The sequence below is a fragment of the Globicephala melas genome, chromosome 6, assembly GCF_963455315.2.
Source record: "Globicephala melas chromosome 6, mGloMel1.2, whole genome shotgun sequence".
Taxonomy (NCBI): domain Eukaryota; kingdom Metazoa; phylum Chordata; class Mammalia; order Artiodactyla; family Delphinidae; genus Globicephala; species Globicephala melas.
The window spans coordinates 24,016,222-24,029,240 of record NC_083319.1 but is presented as its reverse complement, the minus strand read 5'-3'; the positions used below and the strand labels follow the sequence as shown (position 1 = coordinate 24,029,240).

The following is a 13,019-nucleotide window of genomic DNA, read 5'->3' as shown; positions in this document are numbered from 1 at the left end:
CTGACACTGTCCACCCCACTTCATTTTTCTTCTTTCTAGTTTAGTAACACTGTTTCTATCTTCTAGCTGTTATTTTAGGATTTTTAATGTGCATGTTTATCTTAAATGATAATCTTTATCCATCTTACAAATAAATTTAGAATAATTCAATTCCAGGCAGCCTGAGGATGGCCCCGCCTTTCCCCAGTTACCAAGCCTGTCAATTCCGCCTTCAGCTTTGGCTACAGGAGTTGGGTTTTTGTCCAAGTGACTTGGGGGCTGACACAGCAGCCACACAGGTCATTCCCTTCCTGCTCCTGTGAACTCGGGAGAGGAGGAGGGGGCCAGTGAAGACCCAGCCCCTCCCCATGCCACTCACTCCTCACCACTCCCTCGTCCCCCACCCCGGAATTTTCAGGGAGCGTTCTGGCCTCACCAGAGGGGACTGGAGCCCGGATCTGGGTCACCCCTTACCCGGATCTGAAGGCTCTTCTGCACGTGCGGCCTGAGCCCCAAAAAGTCGGTGAGGGCAGCGGGGCAGCGTCCGATTTCCGCTGGGAGCCTGAGCCTGCCGGGGTCGGGCAGTCGGGCCCTCAGGTCAGGCTGGCCGGCTCCAGGTCCTGGGGCAGGATGCGGCCCCTTTTCCGGGTCTTCTCCAGGCGCTGCTCAGCTTCGGCCTCCTTGTTCTCGCGCGAGTTCCGCCGCCACGGGTCCCGCAGTTGTTGCGTCTCGTCAGCCACACGCGCAGTGCGCTTCTCCCACGCGCGCTGGCGCTGCGCCCCTCTCGCGCTTTGGGGCCTCCTGCAGCAGGTGCTCGTCGTCGCGGATCTTCACGCCCTCGGCCTTGTCCAGCAGGTTCGCACACTGCATCTTTGCCTCGAGCTCCTGGGCCTGGCCCGCGTCCGCGGCCCGCAGCTCCTCCAGCCGGGCCCGCCGCGCCCGCAGGCGCTTCAGCTGCTGCCTAGGTCCTGCCTGTTAGCGGCGTCAGGTTGCCCTTCCCCTTCTGCCTCTTCTCCTTCCTGCGCTGAGCCTTGCGGGACGGCTTCTCTTCGGTTACCTCCACCTTGTTGAAGAGCAGCCCCGGCCGGCCCTGTGCCTCCTTGAGGGCCGCCTCAGGGCAGCTCAGCGTGCTCCGCGCCCTCGGGGGCCTCGGGCGCCTTCCGCTTTGCCCTCAGCTCCTGCTGCTGCTGCTTCTCTTTCCGGTCGCGCTCCTGCTTTCTCCATTTCCTCCGACGTCTTTTCTCCGAAACGGCGGGAGACAGCTTCTTGGCGCCGCCCTGGCCCCGCGCCTCCGGTATCTTTTCAGGCAGGCGCTGCCGCACGACGTCCAAGGCAGGTAAAGAGGCTCTTTGTCCAGGCCGTGCGCAGGGGCCCGGGTGGAGCTGGAGGCCTCCTCCTCCTCGGCTGTCACCGGCTTCCTGACCTGAGACTCTCCGCAGGGGCCCGGGCCTTGGCCTCGGCAGCCTTCTCCTCCCGTTCCTGGGATTTCTTCAGTGCTTTCTTCCTCTCCTTTTTTAGGAGCCCAGCAGCTTCTAAGACTCGAGTTTTGCCAGCCGACTTGCGCTTCTGCGGCTCGGTTCTGGGCTGGGAGCAGATCTTCTTGGCCAGGCTCTGCAGGTAAGCATACTTCGTGAGCAGAGGAGCCATGGCTGGAGGCTCGGCGGTCGGGTGGGGCTCGCTTGGGGTCCTACTAGGGGGAGGAGGGCCGGGGTTCAGCATCCCGGCGGCACCCGGCAGTCCCCGGCCCGCGCTACCCTCACCTACGCGCCTGCGCTCACCAGAAACACTCCATGGATTAGGGTGGTAGTGGCTTGATCACCTGGGCGGTTGTTGGTGCCGTTCTTGAGGACGGAAGAGATTAGGGGAGGTGTAAGTCCGGAGAGCTGTTGCAGGGAAATTCTGCCAAGTGGAACGGGAAAGTCTGCATAGGCTTTGGTATGGTACCCAGTAAAGGATGAACCTTTTCCCCAGAGAGGCCTGGCCTTTGCCCTTGGCTTCTGGGAGGTAACCTCTAAGATCTTGGAATGTCCTGCCTGATTTGTTTAACCTGGGGACCTTTGGCCATGCCAGCTAGTCTATGCTAGCAGTGTGATATATAGTAGGGATCCTTGGGTCATGAGGCGTGAACTTGACCTCTGGAGACTAAGGTTGTCCACATGGGCAGTCAGCCATATCTATGTGACTGAGCCCCAATAAAACCTCTAGACACCAAGGTTCACGTGAACTTGTCTGGATGGCAGTAGCTCATGCATATTGTCACACATTGCACCTGTGAGAAATAAACAGTGTCTGCATAACTCCACTAGAGTCCCATGCTAGAGGTCCCATGCTTGGGACTCTCCTGGACCCTTCTCTGTGTACCTCTTCCCTTAGCTGCTTTTAATCTGTGTCCCTGTGCTGTCATAAACTGTAACTGTGAGTACAGCAGCTTCCAGTGGGTTTTGTGAGTCCTTCTAGCAGATTATCAAACTCGAGGGTGATCTTGGGGGCTCTCCAACTTGCAGTTGATAACAGAGGTAAAGATGGCCTTGTAGACCCCCGAACTTTGCATTGAGGGTATATACAAATTCAACAAAGAGAAGCCCTATGTGACTCAGGTCTTATACTCTATTGGTCAGCTGAGTCCAGGGAGACCTGAAGAGTAAAAAGAGAATAAAGAACCTGTTGTCTCTTGACCAGTGTCTCAGAGGATTTCTCTTTTCCTTTATGCCAGTGTCACATTAAGAATCATCTACACTCTTCTGGTCAGAGAGCTGCCTATAAGTGTAACCTGGAAAGACAGCAAAGAAAGGCAGTGCCTTTAGTCATTGTGCATGATGAAATCTGTGGGAAGAAATAACACTCCTGATATGTCAACCACAAGTATGGTTTTCATCTAATTGAATCCGTTCATCACTACATTAAAAAAGAAGCTGATGCAATTGAAAAGTGAGTTCAGTTAGTCCATCCTCCCACAAAAACAGTCGCGCACACGCACACGTGTGCGTGTGTCTGTGTTGATGTGAATTTCATCTTAAAGAAAATATAAATTCTGGCTTCAGGCAAATGAAGGTTTATTTCATATGGCAGCCTCCTTGCATACTGCTGATGGTTACAGCATGTGGAATTACTTACAACTAAAGCCTTTGATTGAAAATGTGGACGTAGCACTCAATTTATCATCCTCTTCTCTGAGATTTAAAAGCTCTTTAGAACACAAGCTAATACCGGTTTCTGTTTTAACAAATCAGTATCTTTTCATGGGCTAAATGACTTTCCCATTCGGCACCTCTCAGAGCACGCCCCTCCCCCCACCCCCTACCTCCCTGGCTGCAGAGGTTGTCACATATGTGCTGGATACAGGCAGCTTGGAAGAGTGTGTCTTATTTCACAGACTCCAGCAAGGCAAGGGCAGCAAGAGTAATTGTTCAGAACTGTGAAAACCAGACACTCTTTCCTCGGTATTTCAGCTTGGGTCAGGATTGCATTAGTTATCTATTGCTGTGTAACAAATTACCCCAAATTTAGTGGCTTAAAATGATATACATTTATTAACTCACAGTTTCTGTGGTCAAGAGTTTGGCATAGCTTAGCTGATTCCTTTGTTTTAGGGTTCCTTGCAAGACTGAAATAAAGTTGCCAGCTGAAGCTGTGGTCTCATATGAAAGCTCAGCTGGGAAGGATCCACTTCTAAGCTCATCCAGGTTGCTGGCAGAATTCAGTTCCCAGAGGACTGTTTGACTGAGGGTTGCAGGTCCTTCCTAGCTATTGGCTGGAGATTGCTCTCCAATCTTTGCCATGTGGACCTCTCCACCGTGGCCACTTTTTTCATCAAAGTATGCAAGCAGAGAAAGCAATATGGAAAATCTAGCAAGACAGAGATTATAACATAATTATGGAGGTGACATCCCATCACTTCTGCTGTATTCTGTTGGCCTTCTCACTCTCAAGGGGAGGGGATTACACAGAGTGTGAATACCAGGAGGTGAACACTGGGAACTATCATAGTGTCAGTCCACCAGCAGGACAGGGTCCCTGGTTGAGCGAGTCACAGTAATATCCTCTTATAGAGAATGTGCTGCAATGTTTCTGAGTTTCAAAAATATTTGTGGATAGGTTCAGCAGGCGAATTGTATCTTTGAAGAAACTGTGATGTCTTGGTGGCAAATTTATGTCTTTCTTCTGGCTAATTTTCTCATTTTTCCCATGAAATGTTGTTGTCCATTCTCTCCAAAGAATCTGTTTTCTTTCATTCCTCCTTTTATTATAACCTAATAAATGCCTGGTCAAATTAGAACCTGGAAAGAGCTCAGGGTCCTTGAGGCTGTGCAGAATAGCCTAGAACTTAGCAGGTGGGCAGTAATGTGTTGGCTCAAGGCAGCTTTCTGACCTTGGCTTTTCTCAGTTTTACTATTTCTCTTTTATGTTTATGAGGCTCTGAATCAGGCACCCACACAGCTCCAGAGCTGCTTCCTAGCAGTGTCTTCATGACAAAGCATTTCCAGGGAATTCCATGCTTTACTCTCTGGAGTTTTAAAGCCTATTGAATCGGTTCCCACCAGTGTTCCTTGTAGACATTAGTAAAAGTTACAGATGACATTCTGACTGTAGACCAATATGAAGCACCCACGTGTCTTTTTCAAGTGGGCAATAATCTCAGGGATTAGGAAATTGTTGTTGCTGTTGTTGTTTTCGGTCACCAAAAAGTATGAAACAAATTCATCCAGTCACTCATTCACATGTTGACCTATACTCATTCGAGAACTGTCATTGACTGTTGGTATTGAGAATGACAAGATGCAAAAGGCAGTCACTACCTTTATTAATCCTCGCTCTTCTTTCCCTTCTTGGCTTTCTTCTTAGCATCCGCAAAGGTGTTTGCATGCTGCTCTAGCCTCTCCTAGAGACAGAAAATGTTTTATCTCCAATGCTTATTAGGGTCCCAGCAGACTCAGAACTAGTATTTCCTAGGTCTGAACACAAAGAGTCAAGGGCAATTCTTAGGCCCAATTAAATCAGCAGCTCCTTCTTCATGTTCTTCTGGGGACCCAGGGGCTATTCAGAGCCTGCCTGCATAGAGCTGGACCCAAGAGTATGCAAGCTTCCTGTTTTCATAACATGCTTGGGGGTGGTGGACAGAAAAGGGGAGGAGGTGGGGGGATGCTAGGTATCTGAAGTCTAGAGAAGATGATTAGAGTCTTTTAAAAGATGAGATCAGCAAATCTCTGAGCCTGTGGTGAGGCCTAGGGGTAGTTTTCAAACAAGTTAGTGTATGCTAGAATTACCTGCGGAAATTTTTTTGGATACAAATTCTATTTGCAGATATTTTGATCCAGGAGAGGTCAAAACGTGGCCTAGGAATCTGCATTTACACTTAGCATTCCTCACATTACAGATGCTGAAGGTCTAAAAAGCACCGTTTAGAAACCCTGAGACTTTAGCAAAATAGGTAGATCACATGTAAACCATAAGAAGAAAAATGCAGAGAATGAATTTACTATTTGTTTTTCCCTTCATAGATTTCAGATATATAATCACAATACCACCTACTTGTTATTTTTGACCAGAGGTGGAATGGTTGCAATGCTTATTAAATGAGGGAAAACTGAAAGCTGTAATTAAACCAACTGGCTACTTAATTTGGTCATTCATCTCCTCCATCGAAGGAGCATTCATTCATTTCCTTTCTTTTCTTTGATTCAAGAACATAGTCACCTATGCTTTATGAATGAAAGTCAGCATCCTTTCATAGCTAGACAAAGCCAGCTTGGGACAACCAGACAATGTCTCCTCTATATTTATGCCTTTAAATCACACCCTGAGTAGCCACTGTTGTTCTCTCTTGAGGAAAACAAACCGAAGTTTGGAATTACAGAGACTCAGAGGGGGAAGTCTATGATCTGCTTAGGAAAAAAGAGCAAGATACAAGATAAGAATATAATATAATTACTATAATATAACATCCATCTATATGTACATAGATATGTAATATTTTTATGATGCAAAATTTTAATGATTTTTATGAAATACTGTGCTGCAATATTTTTATGAGGAAAAAGAGGTGAAGATAGACTCTACCCTGTTAATATTTTTTCCCCCTTTGGGGAATTGGAGATGAGATTGGTGTGGGAAATTATGAACTTAATTTTTTATATCGGTGTAGTATTCTGCCTGTTAACAGTGAACCTATAATTTTTTGGTATAAAAATTAAAGAATATTACAGTATGTAATAAGTGCAAGGAAATTCCAGCTTTCAGGACCAGAGTCTCTGGTATTTTAAAGTTAAAGGAAGAGGCTAGGTATGGAGGTAGATGGACTCCAACTGGCCTCCCATCAAATGCCTGTGCTCAATGTCTTTTAGATTAGATTTGCTAATGATTTGAGATGATGGACTGTTTGCTTTCTTCTTTCCTCAATGTGTGCATGCTATAAGGGGTTTCACTCTTACCAAGAGGCCAAGTGGGTATCAACATACAAACATAAAACACCCACCAAATGAGTAAGAAGATGGCAGGATTTCTGAGAAGACATCCCATGTGCCCAGATTTTGGAGTTGAGATTTTTGTTTGTTACTGAAAGTGACCAACTGCTTACTCCTTAAGAGTGACCAGCAAAAGTCCTGGGGCCTGCCCAAGTTTTGAGGCAGAGGTAGGGAAACCATTCATTCATTCATTCATTCACTAAATAAATTTTTAAAGGTGAGTAGAGGGCCAAAAAAAGTTGGATATTGATTTCATCTGCTAGTAGCGCTCGGTCAACAGCTGGTTATTTTAGCTATTATAATTGAAAATCGGTAAAATTCAATTTATAATTTAAGAAATTACCAAAAGCACAAAAGGATAAATATTATGTGATTCCACTTATATGAGGTACCTCGAGTAGTCAAATTCATAGACAGAAAATAGGATGCTTGTTGCCAAGGGCTGGGGGAGGAGAAAGGGAAGTTAGTGTTTAATGGGTATGGAGTTTCAGTTGGGGAGGATAAAAAAGTTCTGGAGATAGATAGTTGCACAGCAATGTGAATGTGCTTAATGCCACAGAACTGTACACTTGAGAATGGCTAAAATGGTAAATTTTATGTTATGTATGTTTTGCCACAATTAAAAAAGATAGAAAATGCAAGATACTTCCAGAAACCTCTTCAAAGTGCAGCTTTCTTGGATCTTATTACCCTTGCAGTGTGGACCTAATTCTTACAATTCAACGGGAAAGTACTGAGGTGACCAACTGTCCCACTGTGCCTGGAACTGAGGGGCTTCTCTGGATACAGGACTTTCAGTGCTAAATCAGAAAGTCCCAGGAAACCCAGAGCAAGTTGGTCACTTGAACAGTAGCCACCACAAGCACACCTTGTGTGCTTGGAAGAAAAACAACAGGATGGCAAGATTGTTAACAGTGGAGAACAAGGCGAAGTAGTGGGTGGTGAGGCAGAGTCTTGATGGGGGAAAGCAAGACCAATCAAGGCTTCCTGCACCTACAGTAGTAGAGATGCTTTTTTTCCCTTCAATTTCATTTGAAATCTGAATTGCTTTGACTTCTTTTAATTTACCTTTTCGATTATCAGTGAACAATTTGAATAAGAAAATGGTGCAGACCTAAAGTTGTGGGTGCTGGCAAAGGATATGCTGCAGGACATAATGCAGAGACTGCCTGTTTTGTATGTGTCCAAGTTAACCCCCCAGGTCTTCTGCAGAATAAACAACTGAAATGGCTTCCTTTGATGACCCATTTGGCTGCCTGAGGGCAAAAATCACCTGACAGGCCTTTTTGCTGGCTGCCGGCAGATCAGCGTTTTACCACCGAAGCAAGAAATCAAAGTGGCTTGGTTTTTTTGTCTCCTCTAGTTCTCTTTCTCATATTTAAGTCATTTTATTTTGTATTATTTTATTTTATTTTTAGAGGAAATTAATGTATTGTTTTCCCTTGTGCATAATTAAATAGTATGCTAATAATGTTACTATATGTCTTTGAGTTATTCTTTGACTCTTATTCTGAAGGCTCTACTGTTGAATGTGTAGATTAAAGCGAACCTGGATCTTTTCTGGTCCTGGACCCCTTGGGTCCTTGGCTCATCTTCTCTTGGCTCCTGTCACAATGCTTATGTGGCGATTGGGTTCTCTGGCTCTCACACACTAAACTGATTCTTGGTCACATTTGTTTCTGCTTCTGGTTCTTGCTCTAGTTGAACAGGGTGGGTTGAATCTACCCTGGTGACAACAGCGGTGGCATCTGGGTTTTAATTCTGTGGCCTGGCCATTGAGTGATTTCTGTCAAGTGGCAGTTGATAAGAATCTGTAATCTGATTTCTATGACCTTTTTTTGGTTGTATGCCTGAGGATTCTGATTGTTCCTGGCACTTGAATGCAAGTTTGAAAAGTTTTTGGTGTTTTTCTTCCTAGATTCTCTCTGTTTATGTATTTCGGTTTGTGTCACTTTGGCTTCCTCTGACCCTCAAGCTCAGAGCCTTTTTACTTCTTTCAGAATTCTGGTAATTTTTCATGTGCATTTATTGTGGTCCCAATTGTGCCAAAATCTGCTAAGTTAAAATTCCTGCATCAAAATTAAAAGGAAGCTGAATCCTTAGTATTCAACCATTTGCTTTTGTTTTTCTTAACAATTGAATAATGCCAAAATTACTTTCTTCAGGATTTATAAAATAAGGCAAAAGAAAGGAGATTATCACTATTGTTAAAAAAAAGAAAAGAAAAAATAATGGACCTAGAAAAAAAAGAGAAAGACTATTTTGGTAAATTCAGAGGGAAAAATCACAAAATTACACAGATTTTCAACACTGTGTTTCCCAAGAAGAACAAATGGTGATTAATTACGCGTTTTTATTCTTCAGCTGATCAATATCCTTAATAAATATTAGTGCCTATATTTTTACCTTAAATTCTTAAACTCCTCTACCTTGTATAAGAGTTGATAAAAATTCCCAGTTTATAAATATGAAATAGTTTTTGAGCAAATAGAGATACTTTGTCTACCTCTAGAGAGGGTTGACAAGTTAGATTATAAGATCTCAAAATCATAGGTTTTGCTCCATCAGGAGCAAATACCTTTTCTGGTTAACTTCTATAAAAATTTCAATATATTAAGTGCTTGTATAAATTTAAAATAAGAGAAACTAAAAATTCGAAATATGATTTAAATATGTTGACTATATAAGAAATTTTTTCTGCTAAAGCTGTAACCTAGGAAAAAAAAGGCTTAAGTGTGAGTTTCATTTACAGCCTTGGATACTAGATTAGAAAGTCAAATGGAAAAATTTGCTTTAAAACATGTTGGAGGGCTTCCCTGGTGGCGCAGTGGTTGCGGGTCCGCCTGCCGATGCAGGGGACACAGGTTCGTGTCCCGGTCCGGGAAGATCCCACATGCCATGAAGCGGCTGGGCCCGTGAGCCATGGCCGCTGAGCCTGCGCGTCCGGAGCCTGTGCTCCGCAACAGGAGAGGCCACAACAGTGAGAGGCCCGCGTACAGCAAAAAAAAAAAAACATGTTGGAGATTTTAACATATCATAATGTAAAGGTATGGAAAACAGCTTTTTGAAATATTCATAATCAAGATGACTCTGAGAATTAAACTGACTTAATAAATTAGTTTAAAAACAACTTTATCTCTTCCCTCTATGCCAGTCTTGGATAGATTTTTTTCATGGAAAGCCTAATTAATTTGAATTTCCTAAATTCTCTCTTAGTTCAGCTAGTTAGATTACCTAAAATCACTTTGTTTAAGATTACAAAATCAAGGGAACTATACTCAATATCTTGTAATAACCTATATAGAAGAGAATGTAAAAAAATTATATATATATATATATAAATGAATCACTCTACTGCACACCTGAAACTAACACAATATTGTAAATCAACTATATATTTCAGTAAAAATTTTAAAAAAGATTACAAAATCACAAAATCGTGTCTTCAACTGAATTAAATTATAAAAGGTAATTTCTTTATCCAAAGAGACTTGTGGACAAAAATAGCTATATAGTTCTTGCTTTTCTGCTTCACGTTTTCTGTGTCTAGAGAAAAAACTTGATTGCTCTGGTTAAAGACAGCAATTACTAAAAATTCTGAAATTATACTGGTATAATTATTAAAAAATATATGTACACAAGATAATGGATATATTTTGTCTGTTTATCAAGGGAATTGTTACCGTTTAGTAACATCACAAACTTTATATATTTTATGCATAGTCGTATATATTTAACAGATGAAACAATCATAAACTCACAAAAAAGTTGGAAATACTGCCAAAACCTCTTATTTCCTGAGCTATTTGAGAGTAATTTGCAAACCCGATGTCCTATCACTGTCTAATGTGTATGATATTTCCTACAAGGCCATTCTTCCATAAAACCACAATACAACTATCAAAATTGGGAAATTAACTTTGATATGTTATTACTGTACAATCCTCAGACCACACTCAAGCTTTCTAATAATATCCTGTGTAGGAAAAAGACCCAGTTCGGAATCAAGAGTTGCATTTGGTTGTCATGTCTCTTTTGTCTGGAACAGTTCCTCACACTTCCCTTGACTTTCATGACCTTGACACCTTGGAAGATTATAGGTCATTTATTTCATAGAGTGTCCCTCAATCTGAATTGGCCTGATGCTTCCTTATGACTAACACAGGTTATGCATCTTTGGCAGGAATAGCACAGAAGTGATGCTTACTTTTCTCACAGCATCCTATCAGGTGGAGAAGGGTGTCATTTGGTCCCATTACTGGGGATGTTTACTTTGATCACTTGGTTGAAGTGGTGTCTTTAAGGCTTCTCCTCTATAAAGTTCTCTTCTCAATAGCCCATTTATCATTCAACTAAGCTGCTTTCTCTCTCTTTCCCTCCCTCTTTCCTTTCCACGACTATTGACTCATGGATTTCTCTTTCATTCAGTGGGTTATAATCTGTTTCTATCATTATTTCTATTGCCCCCAACATGGCCCCTGAGACCAAATCAGTTCAGGTTGGTGCCTGGGTCCTTTCAATATGTTCCATAGTTCTTTGAGTACTTCTTTGCTTTCTGCCATAAGTTGTTTCAGGCTCATCTTGTACTTTTCCAGTCCCAGTTTTAGAACAAGACATTTCTCCAAGAAGCACTGGTCCTTATAGTGGAGAATGATATCTAGAAACCCAGACCTGAGGACTAGATGTCCTCATTTTTATTGGGGTGTCACTGTTCCCACACAGTGGGTGGAGGTAGGGAATATATGTTTGTGTGTATATATTACATGTGCACACATTTGTATCTATATTTATCTCTACATATGACTCTATGTAAATTGAAAACCATGAGGTAGCACCAATACCTCTAATTTCAGTCCAACACCACAGATTTTATTCTGTTTTTTTTCCTTTCTATATTTATTACTTCATTCTCTGATACTGAGAAACCTATTATCTACATGTATCTCCTTATTTGTTCAATCTTCCTATAAGTGACCAATCTCCAGTCTGTGCCACCATCTTCATTTTTGACCTGCCTTGTATTCAACCCTGATGGTAATCCTAATATGGTATTACTTGATAAAGCCTCATATATTGAAAACAACCAAGGTGTAGCTTGTTCTGATATATCAATACTATAATTTTAAAATATTTTATTATATATATAGTTAACTGTAGCTCATTCTATTCAGGCAGCCACCTATTAGAAGCTCGAGAATTAGCATCTCTGCCAATAGTGGATATGTCTTCAGGGTTGGTTGAGATTTTTTTTGAAGTATAGTTGATTTACAATATTGTGTTAGTTTCAAGTGTACAGCAGAGTGATTCAGTTATATATATATTTATATATATATATATAAATTTTTTCAGATTATTTTCCATATAGGTTATTACAAGATATTGAATATTGTTCCCTGTGCCATATAGTAAATCCTTGTTGCTTCTCTATTTTATACATAGTGTATATATCTGTTAATCCTATACTCCTAATTTATCCCTCGTACCTTTCCCCTTTGGTAACCATAAGTTTCTTTTCTGTGTCTGTGTGTCTCTTTCTGTTTTTTTTTTTTTGCGGTACACTGGCCTCTCACTGTTGTGACCTCTCCCGTTGCGGAGCACAGGCTCCGGACGCACAGGCTCAGCGGCCATGGCTTACGGGCCCAGCTGCTCCACGGCATGTGGGATCTCCCCAGACCAGGGCACGAACCCGTGTCCCCCGCATCGGCAGGCGGACTTTCAACCACTGCGCCACGAGGGAAGCCCTTTTTTTTTTTTTTTTTGTCTTTTTCATTTGTATTTTTTTTTTTAGATTCATTTGTATTTTTTTTTTTAGATTCATTTGTATTTTTTTTTTTAGATTCTACATATAAGTTATATCTTATAATATTTGTCTTTCTTTTTCTGACTTACTTCCCTTGGAATGATATTCTCTAGGTTCATCCATGTTGCTGCAAATGGCAAGATTTCTTTCTTTTTTTGTGGCTAATATTCCATTGTATGTATCAATATATACCACATCTTCTTTATTGGTTGAGATTTTGATATGGTATCAAAATAAAAGAAAAAAAAAAGGTGATGACTTATTAGAGGCACTTCAACAACTGAAGAAAACCTTAGTAATTAAGATTAAAGTCAAAACTAAAGAAAATGCCCCAAATATGTGATATGCCAACAAGTAACCATTGTCCCTATGGGCTCCAGGATTCTGGCAAGGCAGAATGGGTTATGGGTGTGTTAAAAACCAAAACTGTCCAAATTTTCAGAAGCACTTACTTTAATAAATTGATTTATTTTTGGCTGCTTTGTTTGGGTCTTCGTTGCTGCACGTGGGCTTTTCTGTAGTTGCAGCGAGCAGGGGCTACTCTTCGTTGCGGTGCGCGGGCTTCTCATTGTGGTGGCTTCTCTCATTGTGGAGCACAGGCTCTAGGTGTACGGCCTTCAGTAGTGTGGCACGTGGGCTCAGTAGTTGTGGCTCGCGGGCTCTAGAGCGCAGGCTCAATAGTTGTGGCGCACGGGCTTAGTTGCTCCGCGGCATGTGGGATCTTCCCGGACCAGGGCTTGAACCCGTGTCCCCTGCATTGGCAGGTGGATTCCTAACCA

General features: G+C 42.5%; 1 protein-coding gene and 1 pseudogene across 1 annotated transcript in view; one reads left to right on the top strand and one right to left on the bottom strand.

The window, feature by feature from the left end:
• The window catches only part of PALM2AKAP2 (PALM2 and AKAP2 fusion), a 638,407-nt gene that overhangs the window by 115,423 nt on the left and 509,965 nt on the right, over positions 1–13,019 (top strand). The gene's annotated exons all lie outside the window — the stretch shown is intronic.
• LOC132597450 (surfeit locus protein 6 pseudogene) lies at positions 573–1,626 on the bottom strand (annotated as a pseudogene).